We start from the raw sequence: 21,900 nt of genomic DNA on the forward strand, positions 1-21,900 counted from the left end.
CATCGAAATCCCACTGGTCCTTGGCACGTCTCAGATGCGGCCTCTTCAGTAAGCCTTCCTTGACGCTCTGTGTGCCCTGGCAACATCTGCTGCCGCATTCTCATCTTTGGTCCTATTGGGCGTTGTGCTTGGGCAGGAGGAGTCTGGGAGCCTGGAGACTTCCTGAATTCAAGTCTCGCCTCTACGATTCATTAATAACTTTACCAAGTCCGAAAGCCTCTCTCTCCTCATCTGTGAAACGGAAGAGTAAAGTGCCCACTTAACGTAGTCGATCTACAGTCACCAATCCCCCTATAAGAGGGTAGCTAGGAAGCACCAGCCTTTTCCTTTTAACGTATGTTCTTTGCTGTCACATCTAAACTCTGGAGACGTAGACTCCCTGAGGACAGAGCCGTGCTCACCTCTGTCCATACATTGCCTTTCATACAGCGCCACTCAATAATTTTTGGTGGAAAATGAATCAGGAGGGGGTCCCTGTAGAGTCGGAGCTTTGCTCTCTAACTTAGCTCTAAAAGAAACCAGAGCTGGATGGTGAGTTATTTAGCAAGTTCTCATTAACTGCGTCGTCTGCAGAGAGCCGGACTCTACAAATTGGAAGATAAAGGAACCGTTGCTGTTACTGAAGAGTTAGCGAGGACGTGGGCTCATAGCTGTGGCGTAAGGAGGAGGAAGAGGAGGAAGAAGAGGGGAGGACCAGGACATTGGTAGAAAGGATGCAAACGCAGTGAAAGGGCTGCAGGGAAGGGCATTGGAAACTAAGGGAACCACAGTGGCCCGGGGACCCTGTGGGATGGTGTGGAATGTTGGGAAAGATTGCAGGGCCCAGAGCAGAGCCGCCGGGGCTGGACAGGAAGATGGTAGCCGGAACGGGGCGGCTGGTTTGAGGGCCATCACTCAGTGAGCTGAGAGGATAGACAGCACACGCTCGCTGCAGCTTCCTCCTTTGGCCTACTCTCTCTGCCACACTCCTTACCTAGATGGGCTGAGATTGAGGGGCCCTGGCATGGCATTCCTGTGCTGCCTGGGAGAGGCCGGTCAGGAGGGAGGAGCTGAGCCTGTTTCCACCTCTGGCCAGAAAACTGAGGCATAAAGGTGGCTATGGTTCTTGTCAGTTTCATTCATTGGGAGTGTGACTTTGGGGCTCCAACCAGCTGGAGAAATGGGGAAGTGCGGAGCTGTTAGAAGCAGCCAGCGCTGTCTGAGGGCCAGATGTGCCTTTTCCCTTCGCCCTTTGCCACCGTGACATTTTGAATGCTCTGCCTCTCACAGTTTCACCTGTGTACCAGAGGGAGTGGACCAGGTAATCTGACTCTTAATTCCAAGGAAGAAGGAAGTTCAAAAAGTCTGTGGGATTCTTAGATAAGCTGGTGCAGTGTGGGAAGCCAGGGGTGGGGACTCCCAGGCAGGACAAAGTCTCTTCCACATACATTTGTAGAGTGGGTAGGTCTGAAAACATAGAGGGAAACAAACCCAGCCCTCTCGCTACATGCACAAACACACACCACTCCTGTGACCCCCCCCAAAATATTCAGCTATTTTCCTCCCACATCAAATTCCACCCAGCACTGATACTGTCTTCCTGGCTCCTGGATGTAGCACAGGCCATAGGCCACAGCTTGAATAGCTGGTTCCCAACAGTCCCTGTTTCAGGCCCAGCCCTGCATCCGGGCCTCTGAAATTTCTCTGACTAGCCACTTGCCAGAGTTCCCACTTGATTAATCTCAGCACAGCGAGATTGGGGGCCACATTTTCCCTGCCTATCATTCAAGGGTGTTTGAAAGGATCCAAATAAGCAGCTGCTGGAGAGGATCCTGGTGAGCAGTGGGAGGGGCCTGGATTGCAGAAGCTGCATCCCTGCTGATTTGCAGTTCATCCTTTTCCTGGCTGTGGATAAGCCCTGCACATCTTCCTGCAAGCTTGTGTACATCCAGCCTCTGGACACTGTTCTCTGTTGGGAACCGGGCCCTCAAGCTGTGGGGTTGTATAGAGAGTTCATTGTATGGGTTTAACTGAAGCGTGGCCGATGTGTGGGAAGGTAATTGAATGGAAGGATCCGCTCTCTAGGGATGGGCTGGAGGTGGGGTGCACAGCGAGGCCTGTCCCGTCTCTTCTTGGCCTCTCTGTGCAGCATGGTCTTCTGAAGAATGTGGGGGAAGGACTCTGTCTGAAACGGAGCACCTCAGGAGACAAAGTAGGTCTGCCAGAGGGGTGGTAGGTAGCAATAGGAAGTGAGGCCAGAGACCGGACAGGGGCAAAAGGCTGAGAGCTGGGTCTGCCCTTCCTTGACGGCCACATTCACAGATACGGGTCTGAGTCCAGAGGGCACGTGACTCCAGACTCCTGAATCACGGACAAAGGGCTGGACCAGGAACACATGATCAGAAATAAAAACAGAGGCAGCTTACTGAGAAGGCACTCCTGAAAATGGGAGTGTGCTAGGGAGCTGAGGGCAAAGCATGTGCTCAGCAGTTGTAGGTCACCCGCCACATGGACCCTAGTGGGCTTCTACACTGCATCCGCCTCTCCCACAGTTTTTGTACATTTTGTACGTCAAAATGTTTTGCACATGTTGTGCTCTAAGATGTAGCTGGGTGAGGAACTAGTCTTTCTAGTCTCTCTTGGCAAACTGACTTTGCTCATGTTAATACTCACACAGGTTTTCAACTCTCCCTCACCCCCACCCCAGTGCTGGGCTTTACAGTCTCCACTTTTCTGTTGAAGCCCATAAGCCATGTGCTTCCCACAGTGTGCCCTCAGTCACCCACAGTGTGCCCGCAGTCACCCACAGTGTGCCCACAGTCATCACCCACAGTGTGCCCGCAGTCATCCACAGTGTGCCCACAGTCATCACCCACAGTGTGCCTGCAGTCACCCACAGTGTGCCCATAGTCATCACCCACAGTGTACCTGTAGTCACCCACAGTGTGCCCGCAGTCATCCACAGTGTGCCCGCAGTCACCCACAGTGTGCCCACAGTCATCTCCCAGTGTGCCCGCAGTCATCTCCCACAGTGTGCCCGCAGTCATCACCCACAGTGTGCCCGCAGTTATCACCCACAGTGTGCTCACAGTCATCACCCACAGTGTGCCCACAGTATGCCTGCAGTCACCCACAGTGTGCTCGTAGTCACCCACAGTGTGCCCACAGCCATCACCCACAGTGTGCCAGCAGTCATCATCCACAGTGTGCCCACAGTCACACATAGTGTGCTCGCAGTCACCCACACTGTGCCCACAGTCATCACCCACAGTGTGTCCGCAGTCACCCACAGTGTGCCCTCAGTCACACACAGTGTGCCTACACCTGTGACTGATACAACCTCATTACAAAGACAGGGAGAGGCTGGATTTGACTCTTGATTTTTCTTCAATAATTTAAAAGAAAGTTGTGTTTCAGGCAACATTTTGGAAAGGAGGGCAGAAAGACTGTGAAAGTCAGAGGATCAGGGAATTTGCTGTGAGACGTTGTCTCCTACTGACGTCAGAAGCTGTACCCATAAAATTTCACAGAAAAGACTGCCCACTCGTGAGCTGAACAAGGACAAACCATCAAACATGCCAAGCTGAATGGGGGAAATGCCAGGAGGTCTCAATCCTACATAAGAACTACAGGCACCTGAGGAAAGCTGAGAGCAGGAAAGGCGGTCCTCCCCACAGAAGAGAGTGCCAAGTGATTGTCCAGTGCCCAGTGCTCAGCACAGAAAACATACATACAACTAACACTGTATGGACTTCACACCTTATATTTGGGAATACATGAGTATGTACAAACATGTGTATGCACGCAGTAACAATGAAAAGAAAGGCCATGAAATTGAAGGAGGCCACGAGGGGTAGGTGGGAGGGTTTGGAGGGAAGGGAGAAACATAATTAAATCACAAACTCAAAAATAAACCAAAAATAAAAATAAGAAAGTTATGTTTGGATTATCATTGTCTTTTCTAAAAGAAGGAAAGGTTGGCTTCCTAGTGTGTTCTGTTTGACAGGGCTGAGCACATGCTTTCACGTCCAGACCCTGAAACCTTGCCCACAATTTATTGATTCCACAACCTTGATCCCTAGAGTGCCAGGGCCAGGCCTTGGGCACCTACCGAGTCTTCACACATAGCTCAGGGTGGGGACCTGTCAGCTGTTCAGGCAGTGTTCAGCTGGTGAAATTCTGGCTGAAAGTTGAAAATACAAATTTATTTTCAAAAGGATAAGGAGAGCAGTCAGCGCATAGTAAGTGCAGTGTCACAGGCACCGCTCCAGGTGCACAGGAAAGAGTCCTTTGGCCTGAAAAGAAGTGTTCAGAGGCCTGGGGGAAGTTGAAGGGAGGAGGGTCAGGAAGGAATGCCTGGGGCAGCGGTGGGGTGAGGGTGGGGGGGGGGGTGGGAGTAAGACAACAGCCTGGTGTGCTGCACAACTTGGAAAAAGCCTCCTGGTGAAACTTTAAGGAGGGGCCAAAAGAAGGGAGTGGCCCCGGGAGGGCTTCCTGTGCGCTGGCCTGAGCGCCCAGAGCATTCTGTCATTCTGTCCCCAGTACCCTTTACTATTACCCAACTAACCCTACTAATGGGAACTAGGGTGGCAGCAGCAGGGGCCATGGAGAGTCTCAGCCCTGTGGTTACTCAGGTCTGCCTCACTTGTGGTCACAAGAACACAGACTTCTGCGGCTGCCTGTCTGAGTGCTCACAAGGCTAGCTGCCCACAAGCCAGTTTCATTTCAAGTTGACCTCCTTACACCCCCCCCCCACACCCCTGGACTTCTTACCCTTCATTTGCGACAAGTAATGAGTAAGCTTTTTTTCCCTGGCTGTGCCCCAGGCTGGGTGGGGACGTTCCTGGGCTTGGCACTCCCTCTTCTACCCACTTAACTTTCTTCTTTTTCTCTAACTGATGAAGGTCCCAGGGCAGGGCGGGTGGCAGTGGTGGTTGGATGACCCAGGGCCACTGGTCTCCCAGGATCATGAGTCCTGGAAGGTGCAGTTGTTTTCTGGAAAAAAAATGTGAAACACAGGCATTGGGGGCAGAAAGTCATGACCTGTAGCTTTTGCTGATCCCCGCAGTGCATGTACCCTCTGCCTGGAGTGATGCTACATGCATCATTTCATACTGCGTGTAACCTCCCCGCCTTGGGGTGGGGGTGGCATCTGGCATGAACAGTATGGTACAATCCCTGGGAAGGGAGGATGTTAAGTATCTCTTTTGAAAGATATAACTGATTTTCTTGTACACTCTTCTAACATGTGGTGCAGAGCTGTAATGGTTTAACAGCTGCTCCGCAACACTGCAAAAATTAGCCATTAGTCCTTGTGAGCTGTGAAAACTGGCTTTAGCTAGATGCCCCCTCCAACTAGGCTGGGAGAAAAATGAGAGACTTGCAAGCCCCAAACTCTAGAGGGCGCCACCTTCATTGCTCTGGCTCCTCTTCCTCCTCCAGATGTTGGACAGCCTCATTTGAGGCTGCAGGCGACTGTCAACACTGTCAACACGCCTAAGAGTCTCCGTAGCATCAGACCTGAAGGAATAGAGCAGGGTCCTGGCTCCCTAGCCCCAGCAGACATGCCGTTTCCTGGCTTGGACCCGTGGGCCCTGGGCCTACTGTAGCCCAGCCTCTGGATGCCTGCCTACCCTGGCAGCCCAGAGCCAGGAAGTCCTCGTGATGCAAAGCTCTTCCCCTTGGAGGTGTGAAATTCTGAGGGCTGGGGTTACCACAGCACTGAGATCTGTGCTTGCTTAATGCTCCCCTTGAAGTAAGGAAGAGAGAGTGTCTTCGTCAGGGTTCTATTGCTGGGATGAAACAACATGACCAAAAGGAGGTTGGAGAGGAAAGGGTTTATTTGCCTTATATTTCAGATACAAGCCCACATTGGAGGAAGTCAGGACAGGAACTCAAGCAGGGCTGGAATTTGGAGGCAGGAGCTGATGCAGAGGCCATGGAAGGGTGCTGCTTACTGGCTTGCTCAGCACGGCTTGCTCAGCCCACTTTCTTATAGAACCCCCAAAAGACCACCAGCTCAGGGATGACACCACCCACCGTGGGCTGGACCTTCCCCCGAGATCATTAATCGACAAAATGCCTTTCAGCTGGATCTCAGGAAGGTAGTTTTTCAATGGAGGCTCCTTCCTTTTGGGTGACTCTAACTTGTGTCAAGTTGGCACACAAAACCAGCCGGTACAGAGGGCAGCATCTCCTCTGTGTCTTCCCTCTGCACCTGCCTCTCCCTGGCTGCAAGGGTATCATGCTTGGTCTGCATAAATGTGGCTCTGTCTGGAGCTGTTTCTAATTGAGAAGGGTGAAAAGCAGAGCAGAAGTTATTCACCAAATGCTAAGTGTGTGCCACCCCCCTTGCTCTAGCCCTTTCAGACATGCCAGATAGTGACCCACAGCAGTGAGAGGACTCTGACAATCGGTTGAATCTCTGGGTATGTGCTCCCCTGTGTCTGCCCATGAACTACGTAGTCACTTCCAAAGGTGTGGGTCCTGTCCAGGCCTTGAGAAGCCTGGAGAAAGGGTTCAGGCCCCACACATTCCCCATGTCCCCAACTGCAGATGATGCCTCCCTTTCTTCTCAAGCACAGTGGCCTCCATGTTCCTTCCTGGAAGAGCCCTCCCTCCCGCGATGCTCTTTCATCTGAACAGGGAGCATTGTGCTTGTTGGCCTGGGTAGGATGCTGCGGTGCTGGGGAGGAGAGGGGAGGATGGAAGGCATGTCCAAGGCCGAGTGTGGACAGCTGAAGCTAGGAGAGCCCCCAAACTGAGTGCCGGGGAGAGTACGAGCCAGTGTACCTGCGGCAAACTCTCACTGCAATGTTTTCTCTCTGCAAACAGTCTGCTTTTTTGCAAGGTTTCCAAGGCCCACCAAGTCGGGTCTCAGCAATCAAAATAGAGTGACTGAAAACTGAAAAGAGGAATATGGGATGGAGGTAAAAAATGTCGCAAAGCCTCCCAAGCAAGCAAGCCCGCACCGGTCCCTTCTGTGAACAGTGACCCAGGCTCCCCAAGCAGTGCGTGAGGGCTTCCCCGAGGTAAATCTGCAGTAGGGGACTGACTCCTCGGAGGCTGTTGCTATGGGTGCCTCTTTAGGACACCCTCATCTGAGCTCCTTGCCGTCTCTATTCCTGGTACTTTGAGGGGTCACTTTCCTTCCAAAGATGAATATATTCCTCTCATCTGAAGATCTAGTTTTAGTCATTTGCCCTCTGTTTATCATGATTGAAAAATGGTTTCTGAGAATTAACATAGAATAGTCAATAAACATAACATCCTCATTTTTGGTTCAGTAGTATTGGGTCCTTGTTGTCTCCCCCAAAGTTCTCAGCTTGATGAATTATAGTCTTGGTGCCTCCCAAGTCATCAGCTAATTCTTTGTCTTGGTTGAAAATTTAATCTCTTTTGCTTTGCTTCCTTGAAAGAAATTTAGGAGACTAGATGAAACTGTCTTTGCGTAAAAGTCTCAGACAAGTCTAGGACGCCATCTAGTGGTTGATTGTGAGTATGACCAAATTGAATTGGAATAGAGCTTTGTGTTTACAGAGGTGAAAATTAGTTGATTTAAAAGTTAAAGTGGCCATTGAGATGGCTCAGCAGATAAAAACACATGCTACCCAAGCCTGGTAGCTACCGACCCCACGAAGCCCCACCCTATGAACACACAATAATCATAAATAAGAATAAAGCAATCTGAGTTAAAGAGGAGGGTCTGTGCATCAACATATATAGCTGGTAAGGGTTTGCACCTGAATATTCTCAGATCATATAAAAATCAACAGAAACATCAAGGATCTTAAAAGGAGAACACGTGAAAAACAATATCCAGATGAAAATAAGTCTTTGAGAGCAGTCAGCTCTTAGCTCTTTGTTTGTTTGTTTGTTTTTCAAGACAGGGTTTCTCTGTTGTAGCCCTGGCTGTCCTGGAACTCACTCTGTAGACCAGGCTGGCCTCGAACTCACAAAGATCTGCCTGCTTCTGCCTCCCAAGTGCTGGGATTAAAGGTGTGTGCCACCACTACTGTCACCCCGCGGCTCTTTACTCATTGGAGGTTCTTGAGGGGAAGAGATGGAGGATGGTCCAGGCCCTAAAAGCCCTTTGAGCTGTACCCTGTGAAGAAAAAACCCAGAGTGGACATGGTGACCCACACCTTAATGTCAGCACTTGGGAAGCTGAGGCGGGAGAGGATGATCTCTGAGTTTGAGGCCAGCCTGGTCTACATAGTAAGTTCCAGAACAGCTAGGGCTACACAGAGAGATCTCATCTCAACCAATGACCCCAGGACCACCAGCAGAAGAAAAAAAGAAAAGAAAGAAAAAAACTCATTCAAAACAAAACAAAACAAAAACAAATCCATCAGATGCTAAGATTTTATACAGCAGAGGGCTTAGTTACACCGTATTTTTAAAATCTTCCCCAGGGAAACGCAAATTCAATTCATAGTGAGATGCCACCATGTGCACCCAGAAAGGGTAAGATTAAGACCAATAATGGCAAGTCAGGCAAAATGTGGGGGCATCAGGTGCTTACACACACACATGCCACTTTGGATAACTGTTCCACATAATCCCTTCATGTCAATGGTGTAAGATGGAACCCAGTGCCTCCCACCTGCAAGGCGGGGCTTTGAGCACTGAGCTCCACCCATTCCTGCTCCACAAAATACAAGAGTGCCTGTGGTGTGAGGATGGAACCCAGCACCTCCACCTGCAAGGCAAGCCCCATCTAATGTCAGGACCTTATCTGCATAATATTATATTTTAAAAGTTAATTAGAGACATATCCTACAGCATAGCGACTTGGTTCCTTGGTATATACTCAACAAAAATTGTGAACACCTGCCAACTAAGAGCCATAGATCAATTCTAACCTACCAATAGTGGGGACAAGCGACATGCCCGTGAAGAACAGGTATCATAGACAAATTATGATGTCGATGAAATGAAGTAGCCAACAACAGAACAACCAAACAAAAAATTGAACCTATATACAGCAAAATTATGAGTAAATTCTAAAAGCTTAAGCTAATCTAAAGAAGTCAAATGTGAAACAATGAGACTGTGCTTACATAGAAAGGTCAAAACTGGGTCAAACATTCTGCAGTATTGCATGTCAGGATAACAGTGATCTTAGGGGAGGGAGGTTCCTATGCCCCCTGCTGGGAGGTGGGCGTCTCTCCTTTTCCTCACCTGAGGTGACCTCACGTGTTGATGTGACTTTTCTCTCTCCCTTGAATTGGGAGGGGTCTCAGGGGTGCCATATGTGTGTGAGCCAACTACTTTGGCTATTTTTATCTCCCATTTATAAACTGCAGGATCGTCCTCCAGGACGCGGTTGACAGCAAGCCAGAGGATGGTCTTCGGAGACTCCCATGCGGGGTCTCCACACCAGGGTCTTGAGAGCTGCTAACCTTTTTGGACAATGCCCGCCCGACAGGGTTAGTATTTGTTTCTCTATTCATTAGAGAACGTGTTCCTCTGGAATGCTTGATCGTAACTTCCCTTCACCCATACTGCCCCCCACTGTATAGCTCTTGCTTACTTACTAACAGAAGACCATTTTCCTTACGGATCTGCATTTATATGGAAATCAGCCTCCTATTAATATTTAATACGTGCATTTCCAGAGGAGGGACCTGATATGTAGGTTGCTTCTGTGCGCTTCAGCAAGAGTTCTCATGGATGACCTGGCTGATCTTGGGTGGTTGCTTGGCTTTTTTTTTTTTTTTTTTTTTTTTTTTTTTTTTTTTTTTTTTTTTTTAGACAGTGCTATCTTTGTGTAGCCTTGGCTGTCCTGGACTCTCATTGTAGACCAGGCTGTCCTCAAACTCACAGTGATCCACCTGCCTCTGCCTCCCGAGTGCTGGGGTGAAAGGTGAGTGCTACTATATCCAGCTATTTAACCCCTCCCTCTGCCAAAAATGCCCCACTGCAGAATCCACTGCAGCGTGAAGAGAAAGATAGAAATCATCTTTTGTTGCCCATCAGCAGCTCATTGACATTCCTTAGCAGAGTTCATTAAGGGAGACACCTTGGTGTCATTTAACTGTTTCCCATTTATTGGGCAGAGCTGTCTCCGTGAAGATTTCTGATGTCGTCAGTTTGTTTTACTGGCTCATCTATCCTGTACCATGTCTTCATAAGGGAGGCACTTGACCTTGCTCTGTTAAAAGTATAAAGAGCCTCTTGCTTTCCCTACCATTAAAGCCAAGATGGATGGGTGCCTCTGGACCTGTTTCCCTAGCAGCAAGAGGCACAATTCCAAGAGTAGATGGTGCCTAGCCAGGGGAAACACAGGGCCTGGCCACGCCTGCCTAATGGAGCAGGAGGAGGTGTCCTGGGGGCTGGGAATGTGAGAAGCAGAAGGCATACTAGTGTTATTAAACACTTGCTTGGTGCCAGTCACACTACATGGTAACACTCAGCAGCCTGGTGTGGAAACGCTGGAAAGTGAGGCTAGCCCAAGTTACCACAGAGCCTTAGCCAGGTCTAGCCAGGTCATAGCTACTGCTTTTGCTCTTTCTCTTCCTTCATTTAATTTTTTTAAATTTATATTTATTTATTTATTTACTTTGGTTTTTGAGATAGGGTTTCTCTGTTTAGTCCTGGCTGTCCTGGACTCCCTTTGTAGACCAGGCTGGCCTTGAACTCACAGGGATCTGCCTGCCTCTGCCTCCCCAAGTGCTGGGATTACAGTCATGCGCCACTATGTCTGACTTTTTTATTTTTTAAAAACATTTGTGTATTTATTGTGGAGCGGGGCATGCACGCACATGCTACTGTGTACTTGTGGAGGCTGGATGTCAGAGAGCATCTTAAAAGAGTCTGTTCTTTTCCTCTACCACGTGGAGTCTGGGGGGTTTAACTTAGGTCCCCAGGTTTGGTGACATATGCCTTCATCTACTGAGCCACCTCACCAGGCCTCCTTCCCTCTCATATTCATGGATTGCGTTTCTTTTCTTCCCTTTCGTGTCTTTTTGGTTATGATTAATTGTTTTTAGAATTTAGGCTAGCCGAAATGCAAGGGGCTTGCTTCCACTAAACTTGGGATAAAAGGGTGCCTGAGGATGCCCTTAAGAGCAGAAGGTGATCTGGGTGCTGCAGAGATCCTTTCTTGGTGGTGGCTGCGAAAACGGGCCGGGTGGGCGGAAGTGGTGGTGGGGGCCGGGCGGAAGTGGTGGTGGGTGCAGATGACTCCATGTTAACTGGTAGCAGAGTGGGCTTAGCCTTCTGCTTTTGCTTCCCAGGAAGTCTCCCCAGAAGGGGCTGAGCTTCCAGGCTGCTCTAGTGATTTTCCTGTTGCTGTGATAAAACACCGCGACCACAGCATCTTACAGGAGGGAGGGCTTTATCTGGGGCTTAGCATCTGAGAGGGTTAGAGTCCAAGATGGCAGGGTAAAGGCAGCAGGCAAGCTAGAGCTGGAGGCTCACATCTTGAATCACAAGCAAGAAACAGAGGGAGCAAACTTTGAAACCTCAAAGCCCAATCCAGTGAAGGTCTTCTTCCAGAAAGGCCACACCCCTTAAGTCTTCTCAAAGAGCACCACCTGCTGGAAACTAACTATTCAAATGCCGGAGACTACAAACCACAGAGGCTGAACATGGGGTACCGGGAAAGGACAGGGCTCTGAAGGATTCCAACACTGACAGGGGCAGTGAGCGCAGAAGCAGGACTGGGCATAGGCACAGAACCAGTGTGGTGTTTCCCCTGAGGGCCAGGTCATCAGAGTCAAAGTGGGCGGATCCTATTGGGACTCAGGGTTAGGGTTAGGCAAGCCTGAGAAGGCTCTGCAGGCCCTGATACAGAAGGTCAAAATAATGCTCTTGGGTGCAGACAGCAAAGCCCCAGAGCAGCAGTGTGTTTTTGTGCTTGCTTTCATGCGTATTATGGAGAGAATGGGGGAGGTACACTTTGGGAGAAGTCAGTCAGGAAGCTAACACAGGTGGTTACTTTTGAAAGAGAGACAGTGGGGGCTGGAGATGAGCTATTGCTGCCTGTGTGTGTGTTCTTGCGTGCGCACATGTGATATTGTCTTGATGTTTGAATCATAGGATGTTTTAATAAAGAAAACTAAGATCTACTCAAAGAGCTAAAGTATGTCTAAGGGCTTTGCCAGTTGGAAGGGTATTGCGATCTCATAGGGATGTTTTTTTTTTTGTTTTTTGTTTTTTTTTTAAAGCAAATTGAGACAGATAAATTAGGGTTGAAAGGGGAAGCAGGGGAGGAGGGGAGCAGCCAGAGTTGAACTCAGGGCACCTAGCTTCCTTTGTTCTTCTTTCAGCCTGCATATGGGAGAGACAAACTAGCTGGATCCTATAATAAAATTTAATTTTAATTAATTTTAGTTTAGTAGCAAAAGGTGGCCAGCGGCCATTGCATCAGGCTAGAGTTCTCAGTCCTGGAGTACACCCATTACCCCAGTGAGCTGGTGCCAGGAGGAGACTCCCATGCTTTTCTAAATTCTGAACTCATTGACTTATCACTTGTGAGCAAAGATGGAGTCATTGTGCTCGAATATAGGCCTTATTATATAGATGCCTGTAGCCAAATGGATTGTGTGCAGGCTGAGGATGTATTCGTTGCTGAAGTCCGCCAAGAAATAAGAGGAAAGAGCCAGTGTGACTATGAAGTGGAGTAGTTTAGGTAGATAGGTGGGCTTGGGGGGGGTATATGGATGCAAAACTGCAGGTATATGGATGGGGTGGTGGTGGAGGAGGTGCATGGGAGGATGAGGACACAACTGTGTCAGTAGGGGTTGTTCCTGATGGGGCACAGGGACAACACAGTGCAGAACGCGGAGTCCACATTCTACCACACAGTGATGCACTATAGACGTCTCTAGTCACCGCTCCCCTAGAGACAAGTTATTTTTAGGCTATGACTTAGAGGTGTGGGTGTTCTGACCTGAGAGACTTTTTAAGAATTTTAGGTCCGTCCTTCTCCGTATGACTGATTAGATCTTGCCCCAGGACATGTTCCTCAATCACAGGCTTTTGGTGGGAGAGCAATGAGGGAAGGGAGGCTACAGTAGGGTGTAATTTCTGAGCTGACGGAATGTTCTGGGCTAGGACAAATATGAGTGAGTTATTTGTGAAGCACCCCTTCCCCCATCCTACACGTAGGTTTAAGTTAGAGGTTTTGAGCCTGTTTGTGATCGAGAAGGCCGGGAAGCCTGGGAAACCAAACTGGAGGGACGGCTGTGGAATATTCAGCTTATGCAGGGGGGGTGGAGGGTATGGGGGAGGCAGGGCTGGGATGCATGACTTTCGTTAGTTCTCATGAGAGTCCTACAAGTCAGGCAACGGTTCCCACTTCACCAGTGAAAGCACAGGTCCGGACCACACCCACTGAACAGGTTTTAAACTCAGGGCAAGTTCTTCCCTGCCTAGAAACTGATATGGATGAACTGATGTGGACTACCAGGCTGGCTCTTTGTATGCTGACTTGACACAGGCTAGAGTCACCAGAGAGAAGGGGACCTCAACTGGGAAAAGGCTTCCATCAGAGCAGGTGATAGGTGACCCTGTGGGCCATTTTATTAATTAGTGGTTGATGAGAAGGCCCAGCCCATTGTGGGCAGTGCTGCTCCTGGGCCGGTGGTCCTGGCTTCTATAAGAAAGCAGGCTAAGCAAGCCATGATGAGCAAGCCAGTAAGCAGCATCCATCCATGGCCTCTGCATCAGCTCCTGCATCCAGACTGTCACTCAGTTTGAGTTCCGTTCCTGCCTGGTCTTCCCTTAATAGACTGTGACTCAGGGTACGTAAGCCAGATGAACCCTTTTCTTCCCAAGTTGCTTTTTGGTCGTGGTCTTTCATTGCAGCAATAGTAGCCCTAACTATGAGACATATAAAGAGTTTCTTTCCACTCTCAAACTAATCCCCCAGGAGAGAATCTACTTGGACTAAAGTAAATTACCTAGAAGTGTCTGTAGGGGTGTGCACAATCTCTCAACCACTCAATGGAGGGTAGAGGAAGAAGATAATTTGGTACTAAGTTCCATGCTAGGTTTTAATGTGTGCTACTTTTGATCACCTCTCAGGCTCCACACAAGGCATGAAGTAATCATTCTCTTGTATAGATGAAAATGGGCGTGGTCTTACCAATGCTCATTTGCCTGCATGAAAGCAGGCTGGAATTTGAACTCACTTATAGGCTGGATCCGAACCCACTTCCCTAGGCTGTCTCCTGAGTGCCTTACCAATAGTGCTTGAAAAAAACACAGCTCCTTCAGCAACTTTTATTTACAAAAAGCATCAGCTAGGCTCTAGCAGTTCTGCAACTCTAGAAGAAGTAAGCCTGAGCCTGCTGCGCATCTCCCCCACTCCCACCCCTTTCATCCACCCCTCCCCACACAGCCGCCCACGCAGGCAGGGTTTTACTGTTGCCTGGGGCAGCTCCCTGCACACCAATGACCCTTTGAGAGCATGAGTTGGGACTGCACTAGATAAATGATAAGGCCAGCCCAGCTCTAATATGCTCCCAAAGGCTGAGAGTGTGGCTGCTGGAGCCAGACTGTCTGGAACAGGGATGTCAGCTCTGCACTTATCAGCTAGCCCGAGTGAGCATACACAATCACTCTCTGCCTCAGTTGCCTCAAGCGTACAATGGGGGTAATAATCATCGGGAGTTTTGGTAGACTTACACTGAGTTAATAGCAATATCCAAAATGCTTTTAGGAACACTTCCAAGCATACACTGTGATGCACACTCAAACTTTATTATATTTCTAAACAGCCAGGCCAGAGTGAGGCCCTGCAAAAAAGAATAGCACGGTCATTGATGTACACACCTACCAAAGCAGGGATGAAACCAAGTTCTTCATTAATCCACTGAGTTTAAATATACACAGCTAATACTTTAACAGTGGGAGCAGAGATTAACGAGCTTTGAAATGATCAAAACCCTGAAGTCGGTGTGAGCTGTTATCCAGTTGCAAGAGAAAACCAATCACCTTGTTAATGAATCTTTTAGATGTTGTCATGAGTGCTGTCGCGAATCAGCTCAGAGTCACCATTGGGCTCAGAGAGAGGTGATCACGTGTTCCAAGGGTAAGGGATGTGCAATAGTGTGGGAATGTTCTGGAAACGCACACTGAACTAGAGAATCATGTGTGCTGCCACAGTCTCTGTAAGATCACAAGAACATCAGTCCTGCTTTGTCTGGAAGACACTGCTTCCTTGGAGTCATCCATTGCCTCTGGATCTTAGAGTCTTTTTGTCTCCTCTTCTGCATAGATCCCTGAGCCCTGAGGGGAGGCATTTGATTAAAAAAATACCATTTAGGGATGAGTTTATTACTATAGCTCTGTAGAACAACTTTATATCTAGGATGGCATTACTTCCGGCAGTTCTTTCATTGTTTTTTTTTTTTTTAAAGCTATCCTGCTTCTCTCTCTCTCTCTCTCTCTCTCTCTCTCTCTCTCTCTCTCTCTCTCTCTCTCCCCCCCTCTGTTTTCATATGAAGCCGAGGAGTGTGTTTTCAATTTCTGTGAATTGTGATGGGGATCGCATTGAACCAGTACCGTAGATTGCTTTTGGTAGGATGACCATCTTCACTATATTACTCCTGCTGATCTATGAGCACGGGAGATCTTCCCATCTTCTCATAGCTTCTTCAATGTCATCCCTCAATGCCTTATAGTTTTTTATTATACAAATCTTTCATTTGCTTGCTTAGAGTTATCCTAATCTGTTTTTGAGACTATTGTGAAAAGTCCTATTTCCCTCATTCTTGGTGTGTTTGCCATTTGTATACAAGAAGGTTGCTCATCCCTGTTGATGTAATTCTGCAGCTTTGCTGAAAATGTTTATCAGATGTAGCCCTGGCTGTCCTGGAATCACTCTGTAGACCAGGCTGGCTTCGAACTCACAGAGATCTGCCTGTCTCTGCCTGCCAAGTGCTGAGATTGAAGGCGTGTGCCACCATGCCTGTCTAAGGCCCTTAACTAGTCAGAATTGTTATTTTGAAGTCCTTGTCTTGTGCTTCAGCTAAACTGCTTTTCTCAGGGCCTGTTGCAATAGAGTTGCTGGCTCCTGGAGATGGCATGTTGCCTTGGGTGCTTTTGCACTGGGATTTAGGCATCTAGAATTATGATATATGAGGCGTCTCGTGGTGTAGATAGCTGCTCTTGTCTTTGTTGGGTGGGGGCTCCGTTCTTTGGTTGCTGTTGCTCTCTGGATCCTAGGCTAGTGTGGTGGCTGTGGGGTCACTGGTAGAGAGTGCTTCGTGGGTTGGCAGGTAACACAAAGGAATGGAAACAGGCTGGGAGGAAAGACCTAGAGAGGCAGCAGGAAGGAGCTAGGAGGACTGGAGGGGAGGGGTCTTCACTGAGAGTCAGAGTCCCCAGGGAGTAGAGGTAGGATGGGAGGGAGGGCTTCTGAAGGCAGGACTAAAGGTGAGTCAGGAGAGACTGGAATTGAGGACAGGAATGATAGTGAAAAACCACCTACCTACCTTTTAGTCCAGTGTAGCCACTGGGGGTCCCGGGCAGAAAATGGTTCTGCGGACCTACAGCTAATACAAGGGAATGGATACAAGCTAAAAGGAAAGGCTGAGGAGGGTGGTGGGAAATGGTTAGGGGAACCCTTGAGTCTGCACCCCGAGAAGGTGGGGGAGAGCCCCCTGCAGGCAGACAGGAAGAGGAGGAGGAGTCAGGTAGGACAGGTGTTACCCCCTGTGTCATGGATGAAGAAAGTGGGGCACGGAGAAGTCGGCGATTTCGCTCAGTTCTCACTGCTGCGGAGGGAATCAAGATGGGACACGACTGAGGTTGTTTTGAGTGCGGCTGTCACTGTGTGAACTCATGACAGAAAAATGTACGTGGTTTGGGCAACCTTGTAACTAACTCTAAAATCAACTGCATCTTATCCAGTCACCAGCCAAGATGAGGTCAGTTCTGACTTCCTGCATAGTTCTGTGACCTTGCAACGATTTATGCTTTTGTTTTTTTCACCGGGCTCCTGCTCCATGCAGCATTTCTGAGAAGTTTCATTTCCATCCTGCCTCGGTGATGGTTCCCTTGTAGGTCTGGTCCCTTTTGTTTTGTGTAGCTCTCTCTGAAGACATGGGGGGTGGGGTGCTGCTGTGACCACTGAGGACCATAGGGTATTCACTGTAATATGCAGTTACTTCCTCCTATCAAAGACAAGACCAAGCAAGGATACAACATCCCAGTGGCAAAGCAGAGGCTGGTTACAGAGGGAAGGCCAGGAGATGCTTTGGTGTCGTGGTTGTGAGGCCTGAAGAGAGGAAGACATGGTAACAGGAGCACAGTGGGACCTTTGTTTGATAGTGGTCTGCTGCTCCTTCTCCCTCAGTAACCTTTACCAGCAGCAGCAGCAGCAGAAAAGAAGAAAGAAGAAGAGGAAGAGGATGATGATGAGGAGGAGGGGGAGGAGGAGGAAGCAGCAGTAGCTGCCACCACCAAATACATATGCAATTCTGGAGAGTGCTACTGAACTATTATTTTCCATTATTTTTGTATGTTGCCTTAAACTTGGTCATGATTTCTAACTACGTCAGTTGACACCAGGTCCTTTTCAAGTTATGTCTTACTAGTTACAACTGCTTGTCGTGTGTGACCTACATTTGTTTGCAACTCTCCTCTCCTGATGAGGACTGCCATATTAATTCATAGTGCCATCCCAGGGAGCAACTAAGAGTAAAGCACAGAGCACAGCGTCTCAAATGCATAGAGATGAGCAAATACTAGCAGTAATGGATTCCCCCAGGTTAACTTTATCAAGTGGGTCATGTTCTGAAGTCATCCTTGACGGAAGACAAGTATGACCTTCTACGTGTAGTCGGGGAGGGTATGGTCCAAGATGTCCCAAACATAATGTTGTTTCCTATTCAACTTAACACCCCAGAGCACTGCTGTGCTGTTGTTGCACACCAGGTTTGTTGTTTGTTTGTTTGTTTTTGTTTTCTGAGACAGGGTTTCTCTGTGTAGCCTTGGCTGTCCTGGACTCACTTTGTAGACCAGGCTGGCCTCGAACTCACAGCGATCCGCCTTCCTCTGCCTCCCGAGTGCTGGGATTAAAGGCGTGCGCCACCACGCCCGGCTCTGCACACCAGGTTTGATGGCAGGAAGGTGGTCTTTAGTTAAAGGATCTTGAAATGGAAGTTATTTCTAAGTAGTTCCCACAATACTAATGAAATGACCTTTGAGACACCTCAATTCCAGTATCATGGTGTCTTTGAGATCTAAAATGCTTCCAGAGCCAAATATACTGTACACCTATGGCCAACACACTGTAAGTTACATAATACTTTGTCTTAGGGTTTTTAAAGTATCTCCATCTTGCGAAATATACTCACACAAAGAAGCAAAGGGAGAATGGAGTGAACTTGTGTTCTGACAATAGTGAAATTGGTGATTAAGAGCCTGAAGGAACAAGAATTTCCCCTGCGCCTGGCACAGGTGTTTATAATGGATAAGTGAGCAGTTGGCCAGAGACTACACCGTATCTCTTCCAGGTCCTCTTCATGCCCCGAATGACTTCATAGTTACCATCACACTTAGGAGGCGAGCATCCCTGTAATCTTTTAAGTGACTAACAAGTTTCTCTGGGCAGCAAATGGAGGAAGGTGGCAGGAAAGGGGTCCCCTAAGGAAGCTGAGGGGGCAAGGTGGCTTTTCTTTAAGTCTAGGCTTACTCTCAGGAGGCCTTTGGCATTTTCTATTAAAACAAAACTACTTTCTTACAAGAAACAGCTCAATACATTTATGGGAAAATCCAACCCACATACATTTTTATCTTGTTTATTTCTTGTGGTGCTGAGACTTGAGTCCATGCTTTGTGGAAAGTGGGCAAGTGTTTCGCCATTGAGCTCTCTCTGAGCCCTCATTTGTCTATATTGTCAGCAGTTTGTTAAAATGAAAGCTTAAAAAACCAAATCAAAACCCCACAAACCAACGTGCAGAAACTGGCAAGTAAAATACCAAAGGAATTTGAAAATGAAACCAGAACAAATGTTTGAAAACCATGTCTGCCGGGACAGAAAACACGGAGCCATTGGTAACCCTGAAGTCTCATCTTGGTGTCCCCTGGGCAATATCCATGGGTGAACTGTGCAGTTTGTAATTTTCTGTAAGTCACATGAATTCTGTTGAACCAGGACGCTGCTCAGAAGATTGTATCTTTTGTAGGATTTTAAATCTCATAAACATGGAGTGCGTGGGTTACAGTCACAAGACTATAGACTTCCCATTGTTTGGTCTTATTACATTTTACTTGCTTTTTGTTATAACAAGCGAGAATTTAAAAGTACAGTCTTTTCATTGGAAGTATGCTTCCATGGCTGCAGTGCGTGTGCGCCATGCAGACTGCTCTGTGGAGACTTGGAAAGAACACCATAGGTGGTAAGATAGGAACTCTTGCTACTCAGATATTTCTGCCCTAGACCCAAAGTTGATAAAGAAAAAAGCCAAAGAAAGAAGTGGTGGTAAGGCATGCTTAAGTGTCACCAGGGACATCAGCTTCCAAGTGGGAGTCTTGAATCCATATACGCCCTTTCAGCCTTTCAGAGGTACAACGATCTATACCAGGACATGCAATCTTTTCCTACTGAGTTCCCACAGTAAAAGCTTAGTGTTTATCACAGCTACGCAACTCTGCCACCACAGCCTGAGAGTAGCCATGGCTCTGTGGCTGGATGAGTAAACATTTTCCCAGGGACATGATGGCCACTGGGACTTTGTGTTCACGTTTCTCCATGTTGTGAAGTATCGCACTGATTAAAGAGATGCAAAATCCACTTTTAGCTCTTGGGTCAAACAAAAACAGCTGTAGGCACGATCTGGGCAGGGAGGGTTTTCACCACAGGCCCAGAACGGTAGAGTGGTTAGGCTCTGCTCAGGACTTCTCCACAGTGCTCATCAATCTGGCCCATGGTCACTTCTGTTCCTTTTGCAGGTTTCTGTCAATGGAGGACATTACAAGTGATGGACACCAAGAGATTTGATCCTGTCTAGGGTTTTTTTTTTGTTTTTGTTTTTGCTTTTAAGGCTTATTTCTAAGACACTTCAGAGGGCACTGAAGTTTGGGGCTACAAAGCTACAGAAGTACGTTTTAAGGCCTTCTACCATTAACTAATGACAAGAGCAAAATTTTAGGAGACTGTACATTTTAAGTTTTTAATAAACCACAAGGCAAAAACAACACTTGATTTACTAATCATATAGGAAATTTCATTTGAAAATTGTAAATACAGTACATATACAAAGAATCTGATCTTCATTACACAGATAAACCCCAGCTTCAAAATCTAAAATCAACCATATGCAAAATACTTGGTTTTTGGAGGGGCATACAGGACAGTATATACAATTTCTTATACTGTCATATGGCTTATTAAATTACATATTTATTTAGAGAGACAGGTACTTTCCAAATACAAGGTATCTTTTGGGTAGGAAAGGGGGGCATACTGGCACATTTCAACTCTGTGTTACATTTGTCTCAGGATATTCTTGACTGAGCTATTTGAAATGACACTGTCATGCATTTTATCTGGCAAAGTCTCCATAAACATTTACCAAACTTAACAAAAATCAGAAAATGGCTGTTGGTCCCCAACACTCCTTTTGTAACCAGGAACTCACCGACTGCCTTACCTAAATAGAGACACAGAACACTGAGGAATTCTCACAATTTCTTCTCTCCAGTTTGCACGCTCCCACTAATATCACAAATATATCTAATTGCAAGATCAAATCTGAAGCCTCGGCCCACAGGGTCCATTTAAACTCCTGGAGCTGGAGTTTGCAAATGGAGTTCTGGCTTTCCCTCAACACAGCAATGAGATGCCGTGGTGCAAAGATGAACCGAGCCAAATGGCGCTGTAGGAAGGAGGCACAGTCTGCAGCTTTAACCTTACTACATACAAGGTAGTCAACAGCAAAAGATGCCTAGAGCTGTACTTCAAAAAGGTCAGATTCTGTAGGAACACCGTAGGATGGAGACCAATGATCATAGTGCATAAAACCAAATGCAGCTGAGGCACGCTTCAGGATCAACATCCCCAAGAGTGCTGACTGGCATTTTGAGAAAGTCAAAGTTGTTCACAGTGGCTGCTCAGTCTATTTCTGTCTCACGCTCTCCTCAGCTCACATGCAGAGATCCTGGGCGGGAGATGATCACTGTGTAAAAACCCTTCTCACCTGGAAACGTATTTCTAAGTCCTGGCTGCACGTTCTCTCTGAAAACCGAGAAGCTCGTGTCTACCTGATCCTGACTGCGTCCACTCTGGGAAGGATCTCCCAGAGCCAAATACTGACAGGTGGGCCACCTGGGCTTAGGACAGAATACTGAGCGACATATGTTCAGGAAACGTGTTAGAGGCTCTGACAGCTAGCTCACAAGTCGAGCCACTATGCACTGTGGCTCAACAGGTAAAAGGCTGAACTTCACAGATGTGTTCTCCCAGGCATAACTGCTGAGCTAATAATGCCCGCATCTATGGGTTCTGACAGGTTAAAAAGTGAAATCTACCAGTTCTTCCCCCTGCGGACCCAGCGAAGCACAAAGTCTAGCTCTTGCTATGAAAGTAAAGCACAGAGACCTCAGGCACACTCACTTTAAGCAGAATATGATAGTTAAGATTTACAGACATTTTCAGTGTTTCTGTCTTCTTCTTCTTTTTTTTTTTTTTGAAGACAACCTTTTTCAATCTTCAAATTGACTTTTGGGCTGTTTTGTCAAACAACTTAAGACACAAGTCAGTATGAAAATCCAGATATGCCCACATTATGGTAAAGGGTGTCTACAAGAAATGAGATCAAATGTCAGGGGAAAATGTTGAGTATGAAATGCACATTTTCCCTTTCTTTGCTAGATACCTAAAGGCCACAAATGTCCAGGAGCCACTTAAATGCTTATCCTTCTTTTATTTAGCTTATAGTCTAAAAAAGTTTGAAATTCAAA

The sequence above is a fragment of the Acomys russatus genome, chromosome 4, assembly GCF_903995435.1.
Source record: "Acomys russatus chromosome 4, mAcoRus1.1, whole genome shotgun sequence".
Lineage (NCBI taxonomy): Eukaryota > Metazoa > Chordata > Mammalia > Rodentia > Muridae > Acomys > Acomys russatus.